Source organism: Aotus nancymaae, unplaced genomic scaffold (genome assembly GCF_030222135.1).
Source record: "Aotus nancymaae isolate 86718 unplaced genomic scaffold, 86718_ANA_hifiasm-v0.15.2.pri h1tg000020l, whole genome shotgun sequence".
Lineage (NCBI taxonomy): Eukaryota > Metazoa > Chordata > Mammalia > Primates > Aotidae > Aotus > Aotus nancymaae.
In genome coordinates, this window is record NW_026988432.1 from 29,196,522 (window position 1) to 29,223,442 (window position 26,921).

The window sequence follows — 26,921 nt, forward strand, 5'->3', positions numbered from 1 at the left end:
CCAAATGAACTCACAGTCACTGATTGCAAGTAGACATGAATTTTGGAGGATACTGTTCATCCAGTTCAGCAGAGTTGGCTGAAAGGTTGAACTTAGCACCTTTTTGTGGCCTCTCCAGCTTGGGAATCTCGGGGTAGCTGTACTTCCTAGGTAGTGGCTCAGGGCTTTCAAGAGGGTATCTTAAGAGACCCACTTGAAAGCTGCAAGGCTTCTTATGAAGTGGCCTAAGAAATCATAGAATGTCATTTCTGCCTCATCCATTGGTCAAGCACACCACAAGGCCAGCTGATATTCAAGGGAAGGGGATTAGATTTCACTTTTTGATGCAAGAAATATCCAAGAATTTGTAGTCTTTTAACCTGCTACACTGTGTTCTATGTACCATGATAGAAGGTTTCATACTTATTTGCTCATTTAACCTTCCTCACCATCCTGGGTCTGATTATGCTTACTCTTCATGGGGGAAAACCAAGGCTCAGAGAGGTCAAGTAAATTGTTCAAAGCCACACAGCTAGTAAACTGTGGGGCTAGGATTTGAACCCACAGCTATCTCATTCTAAAGCATGTTCCTTCTAGGACACCAGCCTAGAAAGAAAAGAGCTAGTTCCTTATTGGTACTAGAGATCTAGAAGTTCTCCAGCAACCCTGGGGTGGCATAAATGCAAGACTTCTGTGCCCATGCCATTATGCGCAGTCAGGGATTGTTGTAACCAATTTTCCTGGACCTAGACTTCTCCACCAGGAACATCATTTGACTGCCAAGTACTTCTTTCCTTAATCAGCAACCAGGGGGCTCAGATGCACTCACTGGTATAGCACCTGGCATTACCAGCTGTGCCTACTTCTGCAGGGGAACTGGCTGCCTGCTGTCTACACAAGATAAGGCTGGACCATGAGCCTCCTCCAATTGCTCCTTCTGCATGTCATGTCCCCTGCTCACCTTCCTCTAGCAGCATTTCCTAACTCTTCCTCTACGGCCTGCATCTAGATAAGGTCACTCTGCAGATGGGGCCTGTAGAGGTGGACACGCTCCTAGTGTGGGGGTAGGGGGCGCCATGCTGCTGGCCTTAGGCTGCCCCTTCCCCTTGGAGTATCAATAGCTGCACAACCTCTCCCGCTGGTAGCTAACATCCTTGCGCCAGATGTGATGATGTCTTCACCTCTCCCCATCCTATGTCCAACCCCTTACAGCATGTTCGATTTCATTCTCTTCAACAAACATGAGCTGAGCACCAGTTATGGCCAAAAATCTGTCCCAGGCATGGGAGCAGCATACCTGTCATGTGCTGGGAAACTAGGAAGACCCCTTTGGCATCATTTTAGTTCAGTGGCTTTATTTTTTAGGGGAAGCGGAGGAGCAAGGAGAAGGAATACACAGGGATTCAGTCTGAGAGCTGTGTTTGAGCCCAGCTGTCCTGTTTAGTCCTTGCTTCCGTCCCAACCAATTTCCCACTGGGTTGCTTTCGGCTAGGTTGGGGCAGACATCCCACAAACACTGCTGAAACTAGTCAGCAGGAGTCCCTGACCAGGGGATCAACCTTATTTTGTTGGGGAGAGGGCTGGTGGATGAAGCTTTCAAGTCTTCTTCAGGGGAGTGTTGTTTGATGAGCCTGTAAGAAGGAATGTTGATTCTTGCGCTTAGTTTCTCTTTATTGCTAATCTGCACAAAGAAACGTTAATGATTTTAATTATGGGGTTGGGTTAATACATCATGTAAATGATTTTATTTAGAAAATGCAAACCAATCCCCTTTGCAGAAAGGCTCTGCATGGGGGCCTCCCACCTGCTTGCCTGGCAGGGCAGAAGGGAGGGAGGTGGGCGTGGCTGCCTCTCAGGCAGACGCCTGCTTCCTGGGAGACAGCCCGCCAGACAACCTGCAGGGCACATTCCGCACCACGTGGAGGCCAAAACAAAAGGCTGTTTCTCCCTTGGCCACCCCCTCAGTGCCCTACACCTGCCCTGCTCCTTGGACTGAGGGCCTATGAGGGAGATGGATGGTTGCGAAGGCTGCCCAGCTCCCCCACGTCTTCCCCGGGCCCGGCAGACTCTTCAACAATTCCCGCCAACAGAGCTGATTATTCCTCAATTTGTTCCAACCTGAAAATAAAGACAGATAAAGTGAAAATATTCCGGGAACAATGCCAAGCCAAAGGCATTAAATTATTAAGTGATCTCTATCTGAGTAATGGATTTATGCCCTTTAACAACTTTAAAAGAAATATAATGTTTTTCAATACCCTCTTTTAGGGAACTTCTTATAAATGAACTGTCCATTTTATTAGTATTAAAGGAAATGGGGATTGAATCAGAGCTTCTAGGGCGGGTGATTATCTGCAGATTTCTCCTTAGAGCTGGGAAAATTAACAACATAGAATTATCCACACATTTTTTTAAAGGGCACTTTACAAGATATTGTACAGTAAATTGGAAAATGTATAACTATCCATCAAGGTAAATCTTGGGAATAAAATAATTAGAAACCACACAACCATGGCCAGGGAAGATTAGAGCTAAAATTAGATGTTGTATTGCTGTTTTTTGAAGTCACCAGAGTGGGTGCTGGTGGTGGGATGGGGCAGGAAGGCCGGTGGCGCACAGCTCAGGTAGAATGTCGGGATCTGGGGCACGCTGCCTGGGCGGGCACGTGGAGGCTGTTGGGGAGAATCTTGGCATTTTGATGAAATTTAAGCAGGATACACGTGCTGTTTTGACTGGAATCTTGCACCATCTTGTTTTTCCTCCTCCCTTCCCATGACCCTAGCTTTCTTCACCTCCAACCTCGCACAATCCTGCCGTGCTTGTGTTTCCAGATGGTTCCAGGCTCTGTGGCTGCCACTGGAGAGCCAGATGGAGTCCTTTTGTGGGGTCAGGGGAAGAGGGGAAGGGACAGAAATATCCTTGATGTTAAAGTCTAGAGTGAGGGTGTGTGTGTATGAGAGGGTGTGTACACCCGCACAAGTGGGGGTGTAGGGGTACATGCGGGTGTGTTCATGTACAAGAGTGTATGAGCACGCGTGTGTGTGTGAGTGAGAGAGAGAGAGAGAGAGAGAGAGAGAGAGATGTCCTCTGAACTGAAAGGCCTCTGGTTTTGGCTTCTACTCAGAGCCTCCTGACTCCTGGCGAGTAGGGAAGGGTTGTGGGTAGGCAGGGTGGTGGCGACCGCAGTGGACAAGGGCTGCTTCCCTTCTTCCTGCTGCAGCCTCCACCCTTGGCAGCCACTCTCAGGCTGGTGGGTGGAGCAGTAAGAAGGGGTCCTACTGGAGGGGAGGAGGCAGGAGTGAGAGACAGAGAGGCCCAAGAGGCTGTGCCCCACCCATCAGCAGCAAGGCTAGCAGTGCCATAACCTTGTCTCATGGCAAGGACCCAGTGCTATCTGTGCCAGGAAGATGGCAACATCCTCCTGGCCAGACACAGGCTTGGGAAGGGATTTCCTCTCAGGGCTGACCCTTAACAAAATCATGTGTGATCAGAACGAGCAATCTCTTGGAAATCTTGTAGTCTGTCTCTCCCGTGAGGAAACTGAACCCCGCACAGGTGAAATGTGAGGATGTGGGCAGAGGACCTGTTGGTTGTCACTCTCGTGGCTGCTATTTATTTGCTGCAGTCATACTTTCCAGCTAGGTCCTGTCTCCCCAGCTCAGGAGCCATGCTACTGAGAGTGCTTCCTGCCCCATCTGCCATGCTTAATGGCAACATGTTCATTCAGGAAGACTTTGGAAGCATCTTCCACGTGGGGCTGGCCTCCCCACCAGCTTTTTGCCCCACTCACGTGTCTCTCTTTGGTGTCCATCCCTTTCCTCCCATTGCTACCTTACAGAAACACCTGCACTGGACTTTTCATATGGAATGAGAAATTATACCCTTTAATGTACCCCTTGACACGATGTTTCACCCGGACTCCTGCCCTCTCAGTCTGAGAGGGAGAGAAGGAGAGGACAAGGGGATCCTCCATGTCTGCAAAAACTATAATACCTTTAAGGCAGCCTGTAATTTTCTTTTCTTAATTTCTCAATGTTTCCCCTTTCCTTGCTAGAAGGCAAAGACCAGTCCAGCAATCTCCAGTGAAAAGTTTTGTGGTAAGGCAGAGTTTGGTAAAAGAGGACTCCTGTTTAGGACCTGAAAGAATTAGCAAAACTCTAAAAGGTGGTCGGTTTATTCCCTGTTCACTATAGGCTTCAGGCCATTACAGTAATGACAGTGTGAACAGTCGTTGGCACTATTAGGATCATTTGAAATTCCTGCGGCAAAAGAAAGACTAAGCAAACAGAAGGATGAGACTTGACGGTAGCCCACAGTGTTGGGTGGAGGCTGGCCCAAGTAAGACAAAGGTGCATCCTTCTCCTTAGTGATAAGAGAATGGCCGAAAGGAAGAGGGTGGAGCAGCTTGCTCAGCCACAAACCCCCAGATATGTACCTGCCCGGAAGGATGGAGTGAGAATTCAACGGGAGGAGGCTTGTGAAGGTGTCCTCTGAACTGCCAAGCCGTACACATGTAAATCAGCTGCAGCAGCAGCAGCGGCAGTGGCATTCCTAGTGGACACAGTGGCATCTTTTTTGTCGCTCTCTATAAACAGAATACAGTGGCTTTTCAGTTCATGGATGCTTGTCCAAGCCCTCCTGGCCGAGACAGCCTTGTCAGGGCATGACTGGCTCTCCTTGGGGCTCAAGAGAGGAAGGGTGGTCGGAGAGACTGCACCTGTGCGTTAGGGCTGAAGAGTAGCTAACTCTTAGCAGTACGATATTCAAACTCAATCTGGTGGCCAGCTGGCTAGAGAGTCATGCTGTCAGTGAACATGTAGTGCCGCCCACCATGGGTGACACCTCATGTGACACCTGGAGGTTGCAAAGGTGTGTGTCATGCATATTTTACCCCAGGTGCTTGCAGTGCGGTCATGCACATGCATTCTAAAATCCCTGGCCCTTGGTTTTCTCATTTTTCAAGAAGGAAATTGGCCTTAGATGTTTCTACAGTCCATTCCTTCCAGCCCTGCCATTGTTTAAAGGCCTCAGCTCCTCAACATAGCACCTTGCTATGTGTGTGTGGTTGACTGTGATTGATTGTTAAGGACTAAGAATTGGGAGAAAGTAAAAACAAAAATGAGGCAAGAAGGTAGCCGTTTGAGGTGGTCATTGCAGGCCAGCGTGAGACAGCTTAGAGGACACCTAGAGATATTTCCTGGATGAAGGGATCTACCTGTATCAGTTGTCTATTGCTATGTAATAAACAGCCCCCACACTTAGTGGCCTGAAACAGTAATCATGCATGTGTTTACTATTGTGGTCAGCAGCTTGGGCTGGGCGCCATTTGGTGTTGCTTGGGCTTGCTCGCATGTCTGGGCTCAGCTGGGGCAGTCTGAGATGACTGGGCTTCTCTTTTCATGTCTCTCCCATCCTTATGGAAGTGTTTCTTCACATGAAGGTGACATTCTAAGAGGGAGAGAACAGAAGCTTCAAGACCTCTGGAGCCCTGGGCCCAGAAATTACAGAGTCACTTCTTCCACATTCCGCTGGCCAAAGCAAGTCACAAGGCCAGCCTATATTCAAGTGCTGAAAAAATAACTGCTACCATCTGATTGGGATACAGCAAAGTCACATTAAAAGGAGGCTTGTGTATATGGATAGAAGGAATTATCAAAAGCACAATTAAATAACCAGCCATGCTCCCCATAGCAGACCTGCTTTTTCTATTGTCTGTAATGCAGTAGGCAGTTTCCATAGGTCTTGGGTCACTGTGCTTGTTCATTCTCTTCCTCTCCCTCCCCTTCCCCTCTCCCTCTCCCTTTCCTCTCCCTCTTTTACCTCTTCTCCCTCCCATTTCTAAAACTTCAGTAATGCCAGGTAAGCCCATCAGATGAGGTAGTGATAAGTATAGTGGGGTACAGTGGTGGAAGCCAGTTGTGGACGGGGAATATTTATGCTCAGGCATGCACGTGTGTGTAATAGAGCAAAGGCATAGGTTTATACAGCAGACACCAAGCCACCTGGATTACCTGGACTGGGAATAGGGCAATCAGAAATATTACAGAGAGAATTCTGCAACCAATGGATAAATTGATATTTAACTGAAAGTTTACTGATGGATAAATTTAAGTCACCAAAATGTTCTAGCAGTTTGGATGGAAATGTATATTACATAGAGAGAGAGAGCTATATAAAATAAAAGTAGTTGCTGGAGTTAATGGAATATATAGAACCCAGTTTAATGATTTCATTATAATTGTCTTTACTCTGTAGAATATGTTTAAGCTGCTTAGCTATTATTAATTGGATGTTTATTGTGTGCTCAGAGCTGTGCAAAATGTGTAGTTTTGTATACATCCTCTGCCCGGCAACTCTGAAAGATAACTGTGATTCTGCCTAATTCCTGGAATTGGGGAAAAGGTCTGACGAGGTTAATTGGCTTGCCCATGGCTAGTAAATGATAGTTTTGGTGTTTGAATGTACATCTGTCAGACAGAGCCCCTCATATCAGCACTCCATACTGGAACAGAGTTCTGGAAAACTCTGTTCTTACTGTGGTTTGCTGTTAGTGAAGGACAGGGATGCCCTGGGGCTCTGAGATGGTGTGTGGAGTGAGGCCAGGGCCCCCAGCATGTCTGCCGTCCTCACTGGCTTCCCTTCCCTCAGTGGAGGGACCTCCCTGCCCTCAAGAGCCTCTACTCTGTGCCTCCTTGTGTCCCACAGACCTTCCTCTGCTCCTTGTGCTCATCGCAGCTCTTTTCTCCCATGCTTTCAGCTCTGTTTGGTGTTATGAATCAGATCTTGTGCTTCAAAGTTTCTTCATTGGTTCTAGATTTGGGATCTTCATTGACTTCTCTGGAGTTGATAGCTGAGGGTGCTGGACTAAGAGTGTCGATGTATAGGTTATTGGTATAAATGCATGCAGGCCCTGAACCACTTAGAAATTAGGTTCAGCTGCCAATAACAGAGACCGTAGGCAACTGTGACTTAAACAATTTCAAAGTTCTTTTCTTTCCTCATGTACAGGAACCCTGTAGGTAGACAGCTCAAAGCCAGTATGAAATATCTACACTCATCTGGGACTTCCATCATTCTGTTCATCATCTTTAGCATCTCTGTAGTCCAACATGGCTGCTGGAGGTCCAGCTATCACAACTTTTGTAAGGCCTTTTGAAGGTCCTGCCCAAAACTGTCACACACATCCCGTGAGCCACTTCTGTCTCCAAGGTTGTCTGGGAAATAAAATTTTCCCATTAAGTAAGTCACTTAGGTTTCTAAATCATAAGAGGGGAATGGCTATTAGGCAAGAAAACAGCAAGCTCTTAAACAGATCCTTTTCCTGAGTCCCGCTTGTTTGGATGGGCTGGCAATTCTCCCATTTCATATGTACAGAACATCAGGTTAAAGGACGTTAAGTGACTTGCTCATAGTCATAGTGGCAGAACTGGAATTGAGACCTGGGACTCCTGGCCACCTCTTTGTATGGCCAACCCATTGAAGAAGTAAGATGGACACCATCCTCACCCCTCCTACACACACTCCCTGCCTAAGTGTGCACACGTGACTAGGGTCTACCAGCCAAAAAGCCCATTGCAAGGTGCTCCAGTAGAAGAAATATTTTGGATCCCATAAGTTTCCTTCTCTGAAACCCTGCTTCCTGTGAAGGCCAGTTAATTAGATGTCTCTGTTAAACATGTGTGGTCTATTAGCCTGCTGAGAGAGATGAGGGGAGGTTAGGGCTAAAGCTCTCAGGTTTCTAGGATATGTTTCTAGAATATGATGATTAGAATAAAGGATATGGGGGAAATTTTCACCTCTATCCTGATACTTCTGCCTTTATCTGGGGGCCTTTACTGGAACAAACCTGTCTCCCACAGGTCAGGAACCAGGTCTCCACATTTCTGGGTCTCCAGGCCACCTGTTTCTGCACCTTGCCCGTTTCCCAGTGCCTCTGCAAACCACAGTGTAAACCCATCCCCAGCTCTTCCCTAAGGATGCTGAGAAACTCTGTGTGGGGTGCACACTGTGTAATCACATGCAGTTACTGGGCTGGGATCGTGCTGTTAATGTAGTCTTCAGCATTTATTGGTGTTTGTTAGAAAAGGCTGCTGGCCCAGAGCCTGGGCCTGGGGATTGGTGTCTCATAATGCAGATCAGGGCTGCACACCTCCAGGGGCAGGGACTTCCTGGGCCTACAGGATTTAGCTCCACCTCTGCCTGTTCCCTTCCCCTCTGAAGATTTCTTGCTGCTTCCTTGGACTTTCATTGGGTACAGAGCAGAGGAAGCAAGGTTTCCAGAGCTGGTGGCCTGCAGGTCTGGTGGAGTGATGAGAAAGCTGGATACTCTTTCTCATGCCCTCCGGGAGGAAGGAACCGGCTTGTAAATTGTGATAATGGTCCCATATCAGTCACACATACACATTTTAAGGCAAGAAGAGCCTCCTGCCCTGTGTCTGTGTAGAAAGCCTCTCACCTTCTTTCCAGAAATATGGCATGATGGGAATTGTCCTGGGGCTGGTATCCAGGAGCAAATTTGGGAGGCAGCAGGCAAATCCCCAGCTTCCATGAGCCTTAATTTTCTCAACTGATGAATATGGATGAGACCACTGCTCCCTTAAAGAACTAGACAGTATAGAGGGAGAGATTTGAAATGCTTTTGAAATATAGAGGACTACTGCACAAATATGGTCCTGCTCTCAACACAAGGCTGTGATGCCTCCCACACACTCATCTCCTTGGTCACAATTGCTCAGTGGGCAGCCCTCTCACATGTCATGTGCATTGGCTGAGCTCCAAGATCATGCAGGATGCAGCTGGTGGAGAGCAGGGAGCACACCTTAGCCGTATCAGTTTCATAGGCAGATTTCCCAGCATCCGTGTTGACAGGATGCTTTCCTAGAGGCAAGAGGGTGGAGGCTGGGGGCTTGTAGGGTGAGGCTAGGGACGGTGCAACAGGGAGACCAGGGACAGGATAGATGGGAGGCTAGAGACAATAAAGATAGGAGACGAAGACAATATAGAGGGGTGATTAGGATAGTATGGAGGAGACTAGGCCAGTACAGAGGAGACTAGGACACTATAGAGGAGACTAGGACAGCATAGAGGGAGACTAGGACCTAGTAAAGAGGGAGACTAGGCCAGTATAGAGGGAGACTAGGCCAGTATAGAGGGAGACTAGGCCAGTATAGAGGGAGACTAGGATAGTATAGAGGAGACTAGGACAGCATAGAGGAGACTAGGACAGTATAGAGGGAGACTAGGACAGTATAGAGGGAGACTAGGACAGTATACAGGAGACTAGGCCAGTATAGAGGGAGACTAGGACAGTATAGAGGAGACTAGAACAGCATAGAGGAGACTAGGACAGCATAGAGGAGACTAGGACAGCAAAGAGGAGACTAGGACAGTATGGAGGAGACTAGGACAGTATAGAGGGAGACTAGGCCAGTATAGAGGGAGACTAGGACAGCATAGAGGAGACTGGGACAGTATAGAGGAGACTGGGACAGTATAGAGGGAGACTAGGACAGCATAGAGGGAGACTAGGACAGCATAGAGGGAGACTAGGCCAGCATAGACGGAGACTAGGCCAGTATAGAGGAGACTAGGACAGTATAGAGGGAGACTAGGACAGTATAGAGGAGACTAGGACAGTATAGAGGAGACTAGGACAGTATAGAGGGAGACTAGGACAGTATAGAGGGAGACTAGGCCAGTATAGAGGGAGACTAGGACAGTATAGAGGAGACTAGGACAGCATAGAGGAGACTAGGCCAGTATAGAGGAGACAAGGACAGTATAGAGGAGACGAGGACAGTATAGAGGGAGACGAGGACAGTATAGAGGGAGACTAGGACAGCATAGAGGGAGACTAGGCCAGTATAGAGGGAGACTAGGCCAGTATAGAGGAGACTAGGACAGTATACAGGGAGACTAGGACAGTATAGAGGAGACTAGAACAGTATAGAGGAGACTAGGACAGTATAGAGGGAGACTAGGACAGTATAGAGGGAGACTAGGTCAGAATAGAGGAGACTAGGCCAGAATAGAGGAGACTAGGCCAGTATAGAGGGAGACTAGGACAGCATAGAGGAGACTAGGACGGTATAGAGGGAGACGAGGACCGTATAGAGGGAGACTAGGACAGTATAGAGGGAGACTAGGACAGTATAGAGGGAGACTAGGACATTATAGAGGAGTCTAGGCCAGTATGGAGGGAGACTAGGCCAGTATGGAGGGAGACTAGGCCAGTATAGAGGGAGACTAGGCCAGTATAGAGGGAGACTAGGACAGCATAGAGGAGACTAGGCCAGTATAGAGGGAGACTAGGACAGTATAGAGAGAGACTAGGCCAGTATAGAGGGGACTAGGCCAGAATAGAGGAGACTAGGGCGGTATAGAGGGAGACTAGGACAATATAGAGGAGACTAGGACAGTATAGAGGAGACTAGGATGGTATAGAGGGAGACTAGGACAGCATGGAGGAGACTAGGACGGTATAGAGGGAGACTAGGACAATATAGAGGAGACTAGGACAGCATGGAGGAGACTAGGATGGTATAGAGGGAGACTAGGACAATATAGAGGAGACTAGGACAGCATGGAGGAGACTAGGACGGTATAGAGGGAGACTAGGACAATATAGAGGAGACTAGGACAGTATAGAGGAGACCATGCCAGTATAGAGGAGACTAGGCCAGAATAGAGGAGACTAGGCCAGTATAGAGGGAGACTAGGATACTATAGAGGAGACTAGGCCAGAATAGAGGAGACTAGGCCAGTATAGAGGAGACTAGAACAGTATAGAGGAGACTAGGACAGTATAGAGGAGACTAGGACAGCAAAGAGCAGACTAGGACAGCATAGAGAAGACTAGGACAGTATAGAGGGAGACTAGGACAGTATAGAGAGAGTCTAGGACAGTAAAGAGTCGAGATTAGGGACACTATGTAGGCTAGTCTGGGGACAATGTAGAGGAGACTAGGACAGTAGGGAGTGTTCAGGATAGAGTGACTTGACCCCTCTGTGCATCTGTTTTCTCTGCTGAACAATGGAATTTATAGTATTTGCTTCACTGGACTCTTTGTATTAAGTGAATCAATGTTAGGAACTTACAAAGTACGTGGCATGTAAGAAGTTTTAACCATGTGTATTGCCACCTGTGTGTTGATTTATTTATTTCTCATGGGGTTGGGCAGAAACCCTGCTTATCTGATTCAATGCTGGATTGTCTGTAGAAGCGAAATGCTGCTATTCTGGGCACCTGGCATGTCAAGCCATCCCGTAGGAGAAAATTTGAGCTTCATGGGCTGTGGCCTTGGCAATTTTGATTCTAAGTTACATCTCCGCTCCCAGCACCATGTCTGGCACTTAGGTGCTCAATCAGTATTTGTTCCCTAGAGGCAGCCTTACTCCCTTGGCATCTGTAGGGAAAGATAAGGCCTGGTCGCTGTTTGAGCCTTAACCCAGCATCTCTGAGGAGCTCCAAGGCTCCCACCCAAGATGCCAGTGCTGGAACTGCAGCCCCAACAAAGTGGCGCTTGGCTGAGCTGCATTCATTCATCCCCTCTGCATTCTGGGTCTGTGCCTGATTTGAACAGGATCTCAACTGCTCTATGGGCCAAACTGGACTGTGAGTGAACTGATCTGTGCTCTGACTTCAGAGGGAGCTGGAGCTGGTGACTTCAAGTTTCTGAGTGTGTGAACTTGGGGTCTGGGATCTCTGGTCTCGGAGCAGATGTTGTTGGGTTCTCCAGGCCCCTCAGCAGCAGAAGATGGGTCTGATGAGCAGGCCAGTGGGCTCTGTGCCACATCTGTGGATGATAGAAGCCGATGGGACAAATGTTGGCCAGTACCCCAGTGTCAGGCCATCTTTTGGGAGGAGCCATAACAGGACACATGGGGGCCTCCTTTTTATCCACTGCCTCAGCTTTGGTACAGCTCTGTTGCAATTGCCTCCCAAGCTGTCTCTCGGCCTCCATCCATTTCACTCTCTGCTCTGACACCAGTGATCCAAATAGGGAACTACCTGACCAACTCACTCCACTGCCCCAACACTCTAATCCCCTCTGGCCAAAGGTGCAGGATACAGAGTACAAGACTTCTTGCTCGGAGATCTCTCTTCGTCCCTCCTGCCACCTGCCCACCTGGCTACCATGTGACTCTTTTTGTAAATGAAGGCATTGCCCCATGTTGAAATGCAGACCCTCTAAGCCTTTGTGTGCTGTCAATGCCTACGTGTGACTTTGTGCATAGAACTCTGGCATCTGCTGCCTAGGCCTGAATCCTTTCTTCACTATTTACAGGCTGTGTGACCTGGGAAGGTGCTTAAGCTGTGCACCTCCGTGTCCCCTCCTGGAATGTGGGAATGATACAGTATTTGCCTCATTGGGATACATTAGAGAGTAAATGAATTAATGTGCGCAGATGCTTAGAACAAGGCCCTGCACGATGTCAGTTCTCATTAGATGTTAGTGTTGTTGTCATCATTAATGTTATTTTACCTAACTAGCTGAGGCCAGATCTTGCGAGGAGGGTGAGCCCAGGGCAGTGTCTGGGAGGGCAGGGCCTGTCCTCGTATGCGGTGTGGGAGAAGGGATTGGCTCCGGGGCTCAGGAGTGGATCCTGACATAGTTCTGCTGCCATGAGTGGGTGGCTCCCCCTCACGCTCTGGCTGTTGCATCTATAAGACAGAGACAACAGGAGGCCATACCCAGCATGCCTCAGTCCAGTCCCAGGCCTGAAGGTCAAATGTGACAATAGATGGGAAGGGCCTTGTGAAGGGGTCTGCTGTCATTATAAAATTGGGGAAGGGGCTGGTTGGCAGACAAGCTGCAGTGAACTCATACAAATAGGGCCCTGTGTGCAGCAGCTTGGGGCCTCTCTAGGGAGAGCCTCTGAGGGGATCTCTGCCACAGACCTTTTGCTGAGAGCTGTCTGGGACAGAGGGAACTTCACTCTTGGCCCCTGGGTGGCTGTCTTCCAAGTGTAGGCTGTTACTGCCTCGGCCGACATGAGGGCTGGCGGTGGATGGAGCTGTGTAGCAGGGCGGGCCTGTAGGTGGGGAGCCCCACATGCAAAGTGTGGACGTCAGCTAGTCAGCAGTGGTGCAGAAGGCTTCAGGTGAATGAAAGGGAAGTTCTTTGGCCAAGGAGAACAGGGTCCAGGATGCAGAGGCTACAACAACCTGCTTAACGGAAATAAAGGGGAAAGGTACTCGTGGTTTCAAATTAACAAACACGGGGAAAGGTACTCGTGGTTTCAAATTAACAAACACCACCGCAGATCCACTGAAACCAGGCCCCTGCTTTCGAGCGTCTCACCAGGCAGGCCCTGTGTGTGCTGTGTAGAGAGAGGTCTGAACCAGGTAAACCCTGAACTGTCCCCTGTGTGTGCGTGTGCCTTTTCCACAAGCATGTGTAGAAGGCCTGCCTTTGGCCTCACCCTGTACCGGGTCCTCTGCTCTGGAGAAGCTTTCATTCAAGGAGGGAATACCTGGGGGCAGAGGTGGTACCTCCCGGGAGAGAGCAGGGTGACCAGCCAGGGCCTCTCGAGCCAGCTGGGCCTCAGTCACATTCCTTTTGATTCAGCGGCCCTTTGCAGCACCATCGTCTGCAGAGCACTGGGATACTATGGAGAATGGGCTGTCACCCTGACTCTGCAGGCCTGGGATGAGGGTGGCAGGAGACTACTGCATGTACTGAAGGCCACAGGGGAAGCTGAACGTGGAGACTGCCTGCTCTAGTGAGCCACCCCGGAACCCTGGTGTTCGTTGTTGACTTTGGACCAGGCGCGCTGGACGTGCAGGTGCAGATGGGGCTCCATAACCTTTTCCATGGTGCTAGTGTGGCAGTCTCCCTGAATGGGGCAGCAGGAGACCCAGTGTTGCCTTGGCCTTTGCTGATGTCTGTCTACTATGGTGCACTGAGCTGATGGCAGTGGGGCTCATTCCAGGGCCCCCTCTAGGATGGTGATGTTGTAAGCACATTGTTGTCTATTCTAGAAGGACTGCCATGGACAGATGTGCTTAGAGGAGCCACAAGCAGATAAGCCAGTGTTCCCTGGCCACCTAAGGCCACCACCCTCTAGTCAGGCCAGGAGGCCAGGGCTCTGAGATAATGAGACACGGCCTAGTGACAGGGCCCTGTGGGACAGGGCAGTGGGGTTAGTGCTGTGATGGACAGGATCGCACGGGGAGTGTGGCTCTCTGGGGGCTTTTGTCCTCCAGGAAGAAATGGGGTTTTTCAGGTGGACAAGAAGATCCTCACAGAGATCCACAGGTGAGTGAGGGACAACAGGCCCCACAGGAGACTGCAAAGACTTCAGGGTGGTTGACTTGGGATGTGTAGAGCAGAGGAGGGAGAGGAGGAGAAAAAGGGGGACTCGGGCCTCAGTGGTCAGGTGGTGGCTGGCTTACGTCCAGTTGGCCAACTTCAAAATCCCCTGTGCTCATGTGGCAGGAGAGGCCTCCATGAGTTTTAAGTCAGGGAGGGACAGGGTCAGATCTGTGTGTTAGTAGTACTTCTGATGGTTGTGTGGGGGCTACTTGGGGACAGGAAGGACAGGAGGGCTTGAAGGCAGAGCGTTCAGGTCTACCCAAGAAGGTTGAGGAGAAATGGTGTTTTCGCTTGCTCAGCACATGCTGAGTGGCTGAGGTCACAGGAATTGATTGTCTCACAGCTCTGCAGGCCAGGTGACTGAGAATAAAGTGTCAGCAGGGTTGGCTCCTCCTGAGGCTGAGGGGAACTTGCTGCAGGCCTCTGCCAGCTTCTGGAGGGCTGCTGGCTGCCTGTGGCGCTCCTTGGCTTCAGCTGCATCACCCCGAGCTCTGCTTTCCCATCACACAGGCTTCTCCCTGCACGTGCCAGTGTCCAAACCTCACCTTTTTATAAAGATACCAGTCAGGCTAGTTTAGAGACCTAGCCTCATCCAGTATGACCGCATCCTAATTAATTACATCTGCAGTGTTCTTATTGCCAAATAAGGTACTTGAGGGTAGGACCTCACCATATGAATTCAGGGTGGACACAGTTCGACCCACAACAAATGATGAGGGTCTGGTGGCTGTGGGGGCCGTAGGACGGAGAGGAGGGCTGGATTTCACAGACACTTGGGAGATGGACAGAGCTGAGCAGGCTCAGGATGCATGGAATATGGGCTGCTGGAGGGATTTTTAGGATGACCCCTGGCTTCTGATGAGAAGCCGTCAGCGGGAGGAAGCAGGAAAAAATTTCTACTTGCTTTGGAAAATCGGCAAGGAGCTTGAGGAGGAGTTCATCCTGGAGACCCAGGTTTGGGGCTCATCAACATATGCCACCTTGGTTCTGACTTGGGGCTCATCAGCATATGCCACCTTGGTTCCGACTCATGCCCTTCACCCCCCAGGGAGTGAACGCCCAGAAGCCAGTCATGTAGATCTCTCTTCCCTCAACTCCTAGCAACTGGATTGCCCTCGCTGCCCATTTTGCCTTGTGATTCTACACGGTCCTACAACTATTTCCATTGTGTCTGCAGCGCTCTTTCCACCAGCCTGTGAGCCTCCCAGATCAGGGATGTCATTTTCCACCCTCTCTGGCTTCTCTGATGCCCAGTAAGTCCACAGAATACCTCTTCCTCCTTACTGGTGAGCTGGAGAAAACAAATTTCTCTTCAGCACAATAAAGAACTTGAAAACAAGAAAAGCTGCCTACCATAAAGTCAGCTGCCTGCTATGGTACTAAGTGCCCTGTGGCTGGTGTAAACCACAAATAAAATTCTAAGTCCTCCACTGACTGAATGGACTCCTCCTGTCAGCCAGGGGGATTCCACAGAAACCTGAAAAATGAGTTCAGGCCATGATGGGAAGAGAGGGTTTGACATGCCTTCTTATCCTCTCCTCCTTTTGGAATTCAGGCATGATTAACCAGCATTGATATTAAAACAGAGATGTGGCTGGAAGCCATGGCTCACGCCTTTAATTCCAGCACTTTGGGAGGCTGAAGAGGGTGGATCATGAGATCAAGAGATGGAGACCATCCTGTCCAACATGGTGAAAGACCATTTCTACTAAAAACATATGTATATATATAAAATTAGCTGGGCATGGTGGCACATGCCTGTAGTCCCAGCTACTCGGGAGGCTGAGACAGGAGAATCACTTGAACCGGGAAGTGGAGGTTGCAGTGAGCCGAGATCACGCCACTGCACTCCAGCCTGATGACGCCAGAGTGAGACTCTGTCTAAACAAACAAAAACAGAGACGTTAAGACTGACAAGACTAACTCTTTGCAGCAGTAAGACACCAACCTGACTCTAGTATAGTATTGCATGACAGATACCAGCCCCTGAAGGAAAATCAAAGCATTTTACCCCAAAATATATTTCTTTGACATGTTTTAAAATATGTCAAAAAAAAAATGAAAATATGCCCTGAAAATCTGTCTACTGTGGGGGAAATTTACATTCTGTAGAGAATCCCTTTCCCTTTCCAGGTCTTTTTCTGATCTTGAAGAGATTAGCTGAGAGTCCAGCCCCTTTTAAAGGTCTAAATGGGAAGCATTTGCCATCTATTGCCTCTAAGGGTGGCCACTTATGAGACTTCATTTACATAACAGGAACCTTGGTCTTGAGAGCCCCTTACCAGACACTCCTTTCTATTGATTCTAGATTTTTAAATAATAACTTAACTCTTTCAACTAAGTACCAATCAGAAAATCTTTGAATCTACCAATGATCTGTAAGTCACTGCTTCAAGTTGTCCCACATTTCTGGACAGAACCAATGTATACCTCTCCTGTATTGATTGATGTCTTATGACTTCCTAAAACATGTAAAACCAAGCTGTAACCCAACCACCTTGGACACATGTTCCCAGGACCTCCTGAGGCTGTGTTATGGGTCATAGTCTTCACATTTGGCTCAGAATAAACCTCTTCAAATATTTCACAGAGTTTGGCTTTTTGGGTCAACACTGGAAGTAAGCCTACCAAGCTGGGGATGCCGTGGAGGGGTGTCTACCCCAAGTGGACAGTTGGCTTCTGTGTCCTCTAAGAGTCTGCTAACATCAAGACTGAATAATGAGGATGAGCAGATTCCATGAGCAGGACTGTTGGAACTGGTCTTTTTAATCTAGAACCTGGAGATGTATTCATTAATCAAGATATTAATTTATCATTTTATGTTGCACCAACTTCAAAACAGGACTGGTGACATTGTGAGTTTTAAAAATACATATATGCAACAGGGTGGCTAACAATAAAATTGAAGACCATATGGGGATCCAGCAATCCCACTTCTAGATATAAACCCAAAAGAATTGGAAGAAGGGACTCAAACAGATCCTTACACACTTATGTCCATAGCAGCATTATTCACAAGAGCCAAGAGGTGGAGGCAACCTAGCGTTCATTGATGGATAAGTGGTTAAACAAACTATGATATATACATAAAATGGAATATTATTTAGTCTTAAAAAGTAGGTAATTTTGTCACATGCTACCACCTGTATCACAGGGTAAACCTAAAAATTGGGGTTCAGCCTGGGAAGCCACATAGATTCTTGACTTTATGCAGGAAGACATTCAAGAGCAAGTTAACAGAGTGAAGTGAATGCAAGTGTATTAAGAAAGTAAAGGAATAAAAGGGTTGCTACTGTCATGCCACTGGTGGGAATTTCCTTTAGCATGCTGATGTATTATAATTAGCATATAATGAGCACTGAGGGCGGCCATCTTGGTTTTAGCGGGTTTTGACCAGCTTCTTTACTGCATCCTGTTTTATCAGCAGGGACTTTGTGACCCGTATCTTTTGAAACCAGTCCTGCCAACCTCTTATCCTACATGTTTGAACCTTGAGGACATTATGTTACATGAAATAAACCAAATGTGAAAGGACAAATACTGCATGATTCCATCATATGAGGGACCTAGCATAGTCACATTTCTAGAGACAGAGAATAGAATGGTGGTTGCCAGCACCTGGGAGGAGGGGCGAATGGGGAATTTATGTTTATTGGAGACAGAGCTTCAGTTTGGGAAAATGAAAAACGTTCTGGAGATGGATATTGGGGATGGTTGCCCAAAATGTGAATGTGTTTAATGTCACTGAACTGTACACTTCAAATGATTAAAATGGTAAACTTTTATGTTATGTGTATTTTACTACATTTTAAAAAATTGACTTGGAGAAAAAGAAGCTGCCAGCCTTTCCAAGCCTACACTGTGTTGTGGCACCAAGGAGCACACAGTGGCCCCTGAGCAGCCCCTGCACATGGTGCCCGCTGTCACTGCAAGGCAGGCTGATGCGTGTCCAAGCACCTTTGACTCACTCCACCCTTTATTTGCCACACACGTTGTCACAGCTGTGCAACCAGAGGCCATTTTTCATCCCAGCCCTACATTTTGACAACTCCATGGAACCAGCACATGAAAGCTCAGCCCAGAGAGGGGCTCCTTTGCTGACATTGCCCGCTTGCTGGTTTTCTTCTTACCTTAGTGCCTGTTCCCATCCCTGCCCAAATTTTCCAGCATACCCTTTAGCCCAATGAAGTCTCTGCATTGGGGTCAGAACAGTCAGAACCAGTACCCAAATAAGAAGGTAATAAATCTGAATAAAGCACATGCCGTCTGTGTCTGGTCCTCTTTACTGCTGTCTAAAATGTAGCTGCTTTCTTTTCAGATTTGATCTAGAATAAGGTGTTTGCTTCATTAATGTCAAGAGTAATGAGATGCCAACAAATGCAGGTATTCCAATAACACAGATCTGTTATCAGGAGTATACAGTAGGAGCTGTTTAATCTCTAGCACACACAGGAGAAGCCATTGAAGACGGGAAGGCCCAGGGCAAGAGTGAGACCCAACCAATGTGAGTGCAGGACACTCTGGTTGTAATTGTGAAAACACCAGCTCAAGAATGACCTGGGATGTCACTAAAGGTTCTGCAGCATGCTACCCTGGTCACATTAATTTCCAGACACTGGAAGGTTTGGGGACAGAAAAACTAAAGTAAAGGCACCTGTGTAGTCAAAAACAAATCCCTGGTGATTGAGAAGGTTCAGGGACAGCAGGACTGAGGATTGTGTCTAGGGTAAAAAGCCATTCTGGACCACATCTTGTTCCTTTAGTGCACCAGCCTCATTCCTTCCAAAAGGTCTGTATACCGGCTCCTCACTCTGTGAGAGCTCCAGGAAGGACTGGCCCCCCTGAAACCAGGAGCCAGGCAAAAGAGTGTAAGCTGGGGCAGTTGCAGAACAGATTCTCTCACCGGTCTCTGGCTGGAGGAAAGGCCTTCCCTTTTTGGGTCTAAGCCAGACTTTGCATGTGGCTGCACTTACGTTCGAGGTGTTTTGTAGCCCCCACACATAGCGGTGGTCCAGGCTGGCCAGGCAGAGGAGGGTTTTCAGGATTCTGTGAACTTGGCCTATATTCTTCTTCCCTACACCTGTAACTCTGCAAATTCTTATCCTTCTTCAAGACCCAGCCCAATCCCCCCTAGTCTGATACGGGTGGTCTCTTGGCTTAGACCTCCTGCCTTTCCTGCCATAGCCACTCAGCTATGAATGAACAAACTAACTGGTCCCTTCTCTTCTCTTGGCTTAGATATTTTTTATTAATAAAATTTATTTTTCACAGCAGTTTTAGGTTCACAGCAAAATTGAGTGGGAAGTACAGAGAGTTCCCTTACGCCCTCTGCCCCCATTCATGCACAGCCTCCCACATCATTTATATCCATCCCCCAACCCCAAGAGTGGTGCGTTTGTTACCATCAGTGAACCTACAGTGACACATCGTTATCACCCAGAGGCCATAGTTGACATTAGGGTTCACTCTTAGTGTGTGGTATATTCTGTAGGTTTGGACACATGTATAATGACACGTATCCATCATGGCAGTAACATACAGAAACAGTGTCACTGCCTTAAACATTCGCTATCCTCCACCTATTCATCCCACCAACCCCTGGCAACCACTTATCATTTTACTGTCTCCTACTTTTATCTTTTCCAGAGTGCCATATAGTTAGGATCATATAGTATGTAGCCTTTTCCAGAGTGGCTTCTTTTTGTTAAAAAAATATATTTTTAATTATTTGTAGAGACAAGGTCTTGCTCTGTTGGTCAGGCTGGTCTCAAACTCCTGGGCTCAAGTGATCCTCCTGCTTTGGCCTTCCAAAGTGCTGGGATTACAGGCATAAGCCACTGCACCTGGCCAGACTGATTTCTTTTACTTAGTAATAGGCATTTACATTTCATCCATATCTCATCATAGCTTAATAGCTCATGTCTTTTTAGCATGTCTGTGTGTACCATGGTTTATTTATCCATTCACCTACTGAAGGACATCTTGGTCACTTCCAAAGTTTGATGATCATGAATAAAGCTGCTATAAACATTCGTGGACAGGTTTTTGTGTAGACATAAGTTTTTAATTCATTTAGGTAAATGTCAAGGAATGTGATTGCTGGATCATTTGGTAAGATTATGTTAAGTTTTATAAGAAACTGCCAACCTGTCTTCCAAAGTGGCTGTATCATTTTGCATTCCCACCAGCAATGAATGAGAGTTCTGTTGTTCCACATCCTCACTAGCATTTGGTGGTGTCAGTGATTTGGGTTTTGGGCATTCTAATAGGTGTGCAGTAGTGTCTCCTTGTTTTAATTTGCAATTCCCTAATGACATATGATGTTGAACATCTTTTCATGTGCTTACTTGCCATCTGCATATCTTCTTTGGTGAAGTGTCTGTTCAAATCATTTGTCTACTTTTTAATCAAATTGTTTCTTATTTTGAGTTTTAAGAGTTCTTTGTGTGTTTTGGATGCCAGTTCTTTATCAAACATATTTCTCGCAAATATTTCTCCTACTCTGTGGCGTGTCTTCTCATTCTCCTGACATGTTTTTTGCAGAGCAGAAGATTTCTATTTTAATGAGGTTCACCTTATCAATTCTTTCTTTTATGGGTCGTGCCTTTGGTTTTATACCTAAAAAGTCACCATCATACCTAAGGTCATCTAGGTTTTCTCCTATGTTATCTTGCAGGAGTTTTATAGTTTCACATTTTACATTTAGGTCTATGATTCATCCATTTGAGTTGTTTTTGTGAAGGATGTGAGGTCTACATATAGATTAATTTTTTGCATATGGATATTCAGTTGTTCTAACACCATTTATTGAAAATATTATCTTTGCACCATTGCACTGCCTTTGCTCCTTTGTCAAAGATCAATTGACCATATTTATATGGGTTTATTTCTAAGCTGTCGTCGTCCCGTTGATCTAGTTGTCTATTATTTCACCCATACCATGCTGTTTTCATTAGCATAATTTTATAGTAACTCTTGAAGTCAGTCCTCTGAACACTTTGTTTTCTTCTTCAATATTGAGTTGGCTATTCTGAGTCATTTGTCTCTCCATATAAATTTTATGGAATTTTTTTTAAAAAACAGATTAATTGATATATAATTTACATATCATGGAATTCACGCATTTAAAGTATATCATTTAATAGTTTTTAGGACATTCATGGAACTGTGCAACCATCTCTTCTTTTTTTCTTTTTGAGACGGAGTCTTGTTCTGCCACCTAGGCTGGAGTATGATCTCGGCTCTCTGCAACCTCCCCCTCCTGGGTTCAAGCTATTCTCCTGCCTCAGCCTCCTGAGTAGCTGGGACTACAGGCGCGTGCCACCATGCCCGGCTAATTTTTTGTATTTTTAGTAGAGATAGGTTTTCATTGTGTTAGCCAGGATAGTCTGAATCTCCTGACCTCGTGATCTGCCCGCCTTGGCCTCCCAAAGTGCCGGGATTACAGGTGTGAGCCACCGCGCCCGGCGGCAACCATCTCTTCTAATTCCAGAACATTTTCACCACCCCTAGAAGAAACTCCATACCCATTAGCAGTCACTCTCCATTCTTCCCTTCCTCACCCCATGACAACCCCTTAATCTGCTTTTTGTCTCCAATGATTTGCCTATGCCGAATATTTCATTTAAGTGGAATGATATAATATGTGGTCTTTTGTGGCTGGCTTCTTTTGCTTTGCATGGTATTTTCAAGGTTCATCCATGTTGTAGCATTTATCAGAACTTCGTTTCTTTTTAAGGCTGGATTATATTTCATTGTGTGGATATACTGCCTTTTATGTATCATTTATTCATTCATCAATTGATGAACATTTGTTTCCACTTTGGGCTATTTTGAATAATTCTTCTGTGAATGTTTGTGTATAAGCTTATGTGTGGATATATGTTTTTAATTCTTTGGGGTATATATTTAGGAGTGAAATTTCTGGATCATATGGTAATTCTATATTTAACTTTTTGAGTAACTGCCAGACTGTTTTCCAAAGTGGTTGTGCCATTTTGCATTCCTACCAGCAGTATGTGAAAGCTAGTTTCTCCATATCGTTGCCCACACTTGTTCTTCACTGAGTTTTTTATTCTAGCCATTCTAATGAGAGGCTAGTATTATGGTTTTCATTTGCATTTCCCTGGTGGCTAATGATATTCAGCTTCTCATGTACTTATTGGCTATTTTGCATATCCTATTTGAAGATAGGTCTATTCAGGTCGTTTGACCATGTTTTAAATATTAGGTTATCTTTTTATTTTTGAGTTCTGAGAATTCCTTAAATAGTCTAGACTTAAGTCCCTTATCAGGTATATGATTTGCAAATATTTTCTCCCAAGAGTGGGTTGCTTTTCACTTTATTGATTGTGTCCATTAAAACTTAAAAGTTTTAAATTTTGATACAGTCCCATTTGTGTTTTATTTTATCACGTGTCCTTTTGGTATCATATGACTTGGATTTTTTTTTTTTAAGACAGCGTCTTGTTCTGTTGCCTAGATGGGAGTTTAGTGGCACATTCATGACCTCCTGGGCTCAAGCAGTTCTCCCACTTCAGCCTCTAGAGTAGCTGGGACTACAAGTGTGTACCACCATGCCCTGGCTAATAGTTTTTTATTTTTTGTAGAGACGAGTCTCACTATGTTGCCTGGGCTGGTCTTGAACTCAGGGCCTCAAGCAGTCCTCCTGCTTCGGCCTCCCAAAGTGCTGGGATTACAGGGGTAAGCCACCATGCTCAGCCAGTGACTCGCATTTTAAAATAAATTTTATTGTTGACTTTTGATAACTTTGTGTCTTGCTAGCTCAGTTAAATTTTAAGTTTGTCAAAAGCAGAATTCATGTGAAATTCGTTATTGTATCTGCTCCGATGTTTGGACTTGTTAGCTTGATTTGGATCTGACCTGTACCTGGGTCAGGATGCAGACACTTATCTCATGGAAGTTCCCAGACACCAGCTGCCCCTTTGGACTCCTTTGACCTGCAATCCCCATTTGGAGCCGGAGGGTTGGATACCAGGTCCCAACTTGGAGCATCCATTGTCTGCTCATGGCTGAGACCCCTTTTCTCTCCTCTTTTCTCTCTCACTCCGTTATATCCATTTCTCTATAAACATATCCAGGGGAATATTCTCTATTTTGCCTTATGGGCAACAGCTGCTGTTTTTGCCAGGCTGTCGTCTATTTAGTTGTTACTTTTTCGACTTTATTTTTAAACAGTATAACATAGAGTACAGCAACAGTGAGCAACGGGACAGATGGAGAACAAATCCAAATAACAGACTTCCAGAGCCACCTAATATAAGTGACTGGGGTAGGGTGGGAGAATAAAACCAGATTGCTGGATTGCTAAAAGCAAACAAATATCAATAAATCACAAATTAAGTCAGGAAAGGGAGAGCAAATAAGGAAGTGGCACACCTTAGCCATCCTCTGCCACACCTTAGCCATCCTCTGCCACGCAGTCTGAGATGCTGGGGAGGTGAGTGAGCTGAAGTTGACAGGGGCTTCCGAGCCAGGCCAAGGAGCAGGATCAGTGGTGGAGGTGAGAAGAGAAGAAAGGCTGATAAAGCCCTCCTGGGACAGGCAACACATTTAGTGGGTGGAAGTCCTGAGGAGCCTGCAGGAGTTAAATGATATGTAAAGCAACACCTCTCTTATCTGGGTAAGGCTCCAGGCTCTGTGCCAACTAAGATATTCCCCCACCCTCTTTCCCTCCTAGGGCATAAGTAGAAGTTAGAGAGACGTGAGTTCAAAGATCTGGGCTTTTAAAAAGGAAGAAAATAAAACCAGTTTTATTAATTTCTTCTAGAACAGCCAGCACTTGATGCAAATCAGGGGTGGGGACAGAGGCCTCTGTGGTCTCCAGGGACTGCACTGGTGGACAGTCCCCAGGCAGCAGCTTAACTTCCTGATTCACACTCCAAAAGTCGAGGAACCACTCTCGCTTATTTGTCCTTTCAAAGTGGACTAGGGGCTGGTAAAATGTGCCTTTTTATCCTCAGTGCTGACCCTTGATGCGTTAACCTTTTTACTGGAACAGCTGCTCTGTCCCCCAAGCCTCCTGGGCACAGGGAAGGCCACTAATGCCAACTCTCAGCCCTCATTATACCTTGTCTGGCTATGGCTTATTCTCTTCCTGTCTGCTGATCAGTCCTGTCTTCCACCACTGCCCCCCTACACACCCTCCTACCTTTTTAGTAAAGTGCCCAAACCTTAAACACACAGCTTAATGAATTTTCACATAGGTAAGCACTCTTGTAATCACACCATGATCATGTTCTAGAACATTCCCAGCACTCTGAATTGCTCCCCCTTAAACCTCCCTCCAGGCAGAATTCCCTCAGAAGTAACCACTATCCTGACTTGTATCATTGCACAGCAGTTTTGCTGTTTTGAGATTTATATAAATGGAATCATGCCATAATCATTCTTTTTTCATTTCACTTAACAATATATCTGTGGCCTGGTGTAGTGGCCCATGCCTGTAATCCCAACACTTTGGGAGGTCTAGGTGGGAGGATTGCTTGAGGTCAGGAGTTCAAGACCAGCCTGGGCAACATAAGGAAATCCAGTCTCTATATAATATATTTAAGATAGATAGATAGATAGATAGATAATAGTTAGATGATAGGCGATAGACAATAGATAGATGATAGATATAATCTGAGATTTATTCATGTTGTAGACTATTCAGAAGTTTATTCTTTTTGTAGCTATATAGTATTCATGTAGTAACCACACTGCACTTTTTTTTTTAACCCATTTTATTGTTGATGGATATTTTGATCATTTCTAGTTTGACACTATCTTTTTAAACACTCCTGTGAATATTCTTACTGAGGTTTTTTTTTTTTTTTGGTGTACATAAATAACTTTTCTGGTGGATACATACCTAACAGTGAAATTGCTGGATTGTATGGTATATGCATATTTAGCTCTAAGAGATATTGCTAAACACTCTTCTGAAGTAATTGTATCGATCTACACTCTTGAGAGTCATTAAGTGAGCCCCAGTTTTTACGCATCCTCACCAGCACTTGATGTTTTGCTTCAGCCCTTCTGGTTGCTGCAGTGCTACGTCCCTGTGGTCTTTTTAGATTGTGTTTGCACAATCTTATATGTTTATTCACCATTTTGATATCCTCTTTTGTGAAGTGCCTATTTAAATATTTTCCTATTCGTAATTGGTAAGTCTGTATGTTTTTTTCTTATTTGTTGTCTTTCTTTGTATGTTTTGGATGTGAGTTCTCTGTCATATATCTTCTCTCATTCTACAGCTTGCCTTTTTACTCTCTTAATGGTGTCTTTTGATGAAGAGAAGTTCTGAATTTTAACAAATTCTCATTTATCAGTCTTTTCATTTCTGGTCAGTGCTTTTTCTGTCCTGTTTGAGGAAGTTCTTTGCCTACCCAAGTTCATGAAGATATATTCTCCAGGGTTTTTGTTCAGCAGCTTTGCTGTCTTAGCGTTCATGTTTAGGTCTATGATCCATTCAAAATTACTTTAGTGGACAGTAGTGATCAACTTTATTTATTTAATTACCTTGTTCTGTCATCCAAGCTGAAGTGCAGTGATGAGATCACAGCTCACTGCAGCCTCAACGTCCTGGACTTAAGCGATCCTCCCACTTCAACCTCTGGAGTGGCTGGGACCACAGGCATGCACCACCATCCCCAGCTAATTTTTAAATTTTTTTTTGTAGAGATGGGGTTTCACCATATTGCCCAGACTGGTCTCTGACTCCTGGGCTCAAGCAATCTGTCCACCTCAGCATCCCAAAGTGCTGGGATACATTTATTTTAATATAGCTCTCCAATTGACTCAGCACCATGTATTGTAAGACCATTCTTTTCCAGCTGAAATGCGGTAGACCCTTTGTCATAGTGACCATAAGAGAATATGTCTATTTCTGGACTCTATTCTGTTCCTTTGGCTTCTTTGTGCATACTATATACCGTACCACTCTGCTTTCTACTGTAGCTTTACGGTAGAATTTTTGATATCATGTAGTGTGATTTCTCTTTGTTCTTCTTCATTATTGATGGTTATCATAGGTCATTTGCATTTCGATATAATTTTGGAATAGCTTCTCAGTTTCCACACACGTATACACAAACACAAGAACAAAACTGCTGCAATTTTGACTGGACTTGCATTGAATCTATAGTGTCCTCTGGGCCCACTGGCAATTCTCATTTGGCTGCTGCTTGACTTCTCTTGGCCACTAAGCAAAGAAGTAAACACTCATTTTAATGGTGGCAAGGGACAGTTAGCAATAAAAAAGCAGCCCAGCTTCGGGGTGGGGTGGAGCAACCTTCAGAGAGGTTATACCTGCCTAGAGACTAATGAACAGGGATCTCCAGGGCCCTAGGGACACTCTTCTTTCTTCTCCCTTGCTAAGTAATTGTATTGATCTAGTAGTCATTTAAGAGAGTCCCAGTTGTTATACATCCTTGCCCACACTTGATGTTTTATTTCAGCCATTCTGGTTGGTGCAGAATGTGGTCTTTTTATTTTGCATTTGCATGATATTTTATGTTTACTCACCACAGATGAATAAACATATAAGACTTAAAGAAATGGAAGTACTATGTTCATGAATTGAAAGAATCAATAGTGTTAAGATGTCTATTTCCTTCCTAC

The 26,921-nt window shown here is 45.9% G+C and overlaps 1 protein-coding gene across 4 annotated transcripts in view; it reads left to right on the forward strand.

Moving 5' to 3' along the window:
* The window catches only part of ZBTB7C (zinc finger and BTB domain containing 7C), a 372,622-nt gene that overhangs the window by 175,812 nt on the left and 169,889 nt on the right, over positions 1 to 26,921 (forward strand). The window contains exon 1 of one of the 4 annotated variants that reach the window (XM_064379205.1): positions 22,980 to 23,000. The exons of the other annotated variants lie outside the window; for them this stretch is intronic. The gene's annotated coding sequence lies outside the window, so the exon portion shown is untranslated. Of the gene's footprint in view, positions 1 to 22,979; positions 23,001 to 26,921 lie in introns of those variants that run through there. 4 annotated transcript variants of the gene reach the window in all.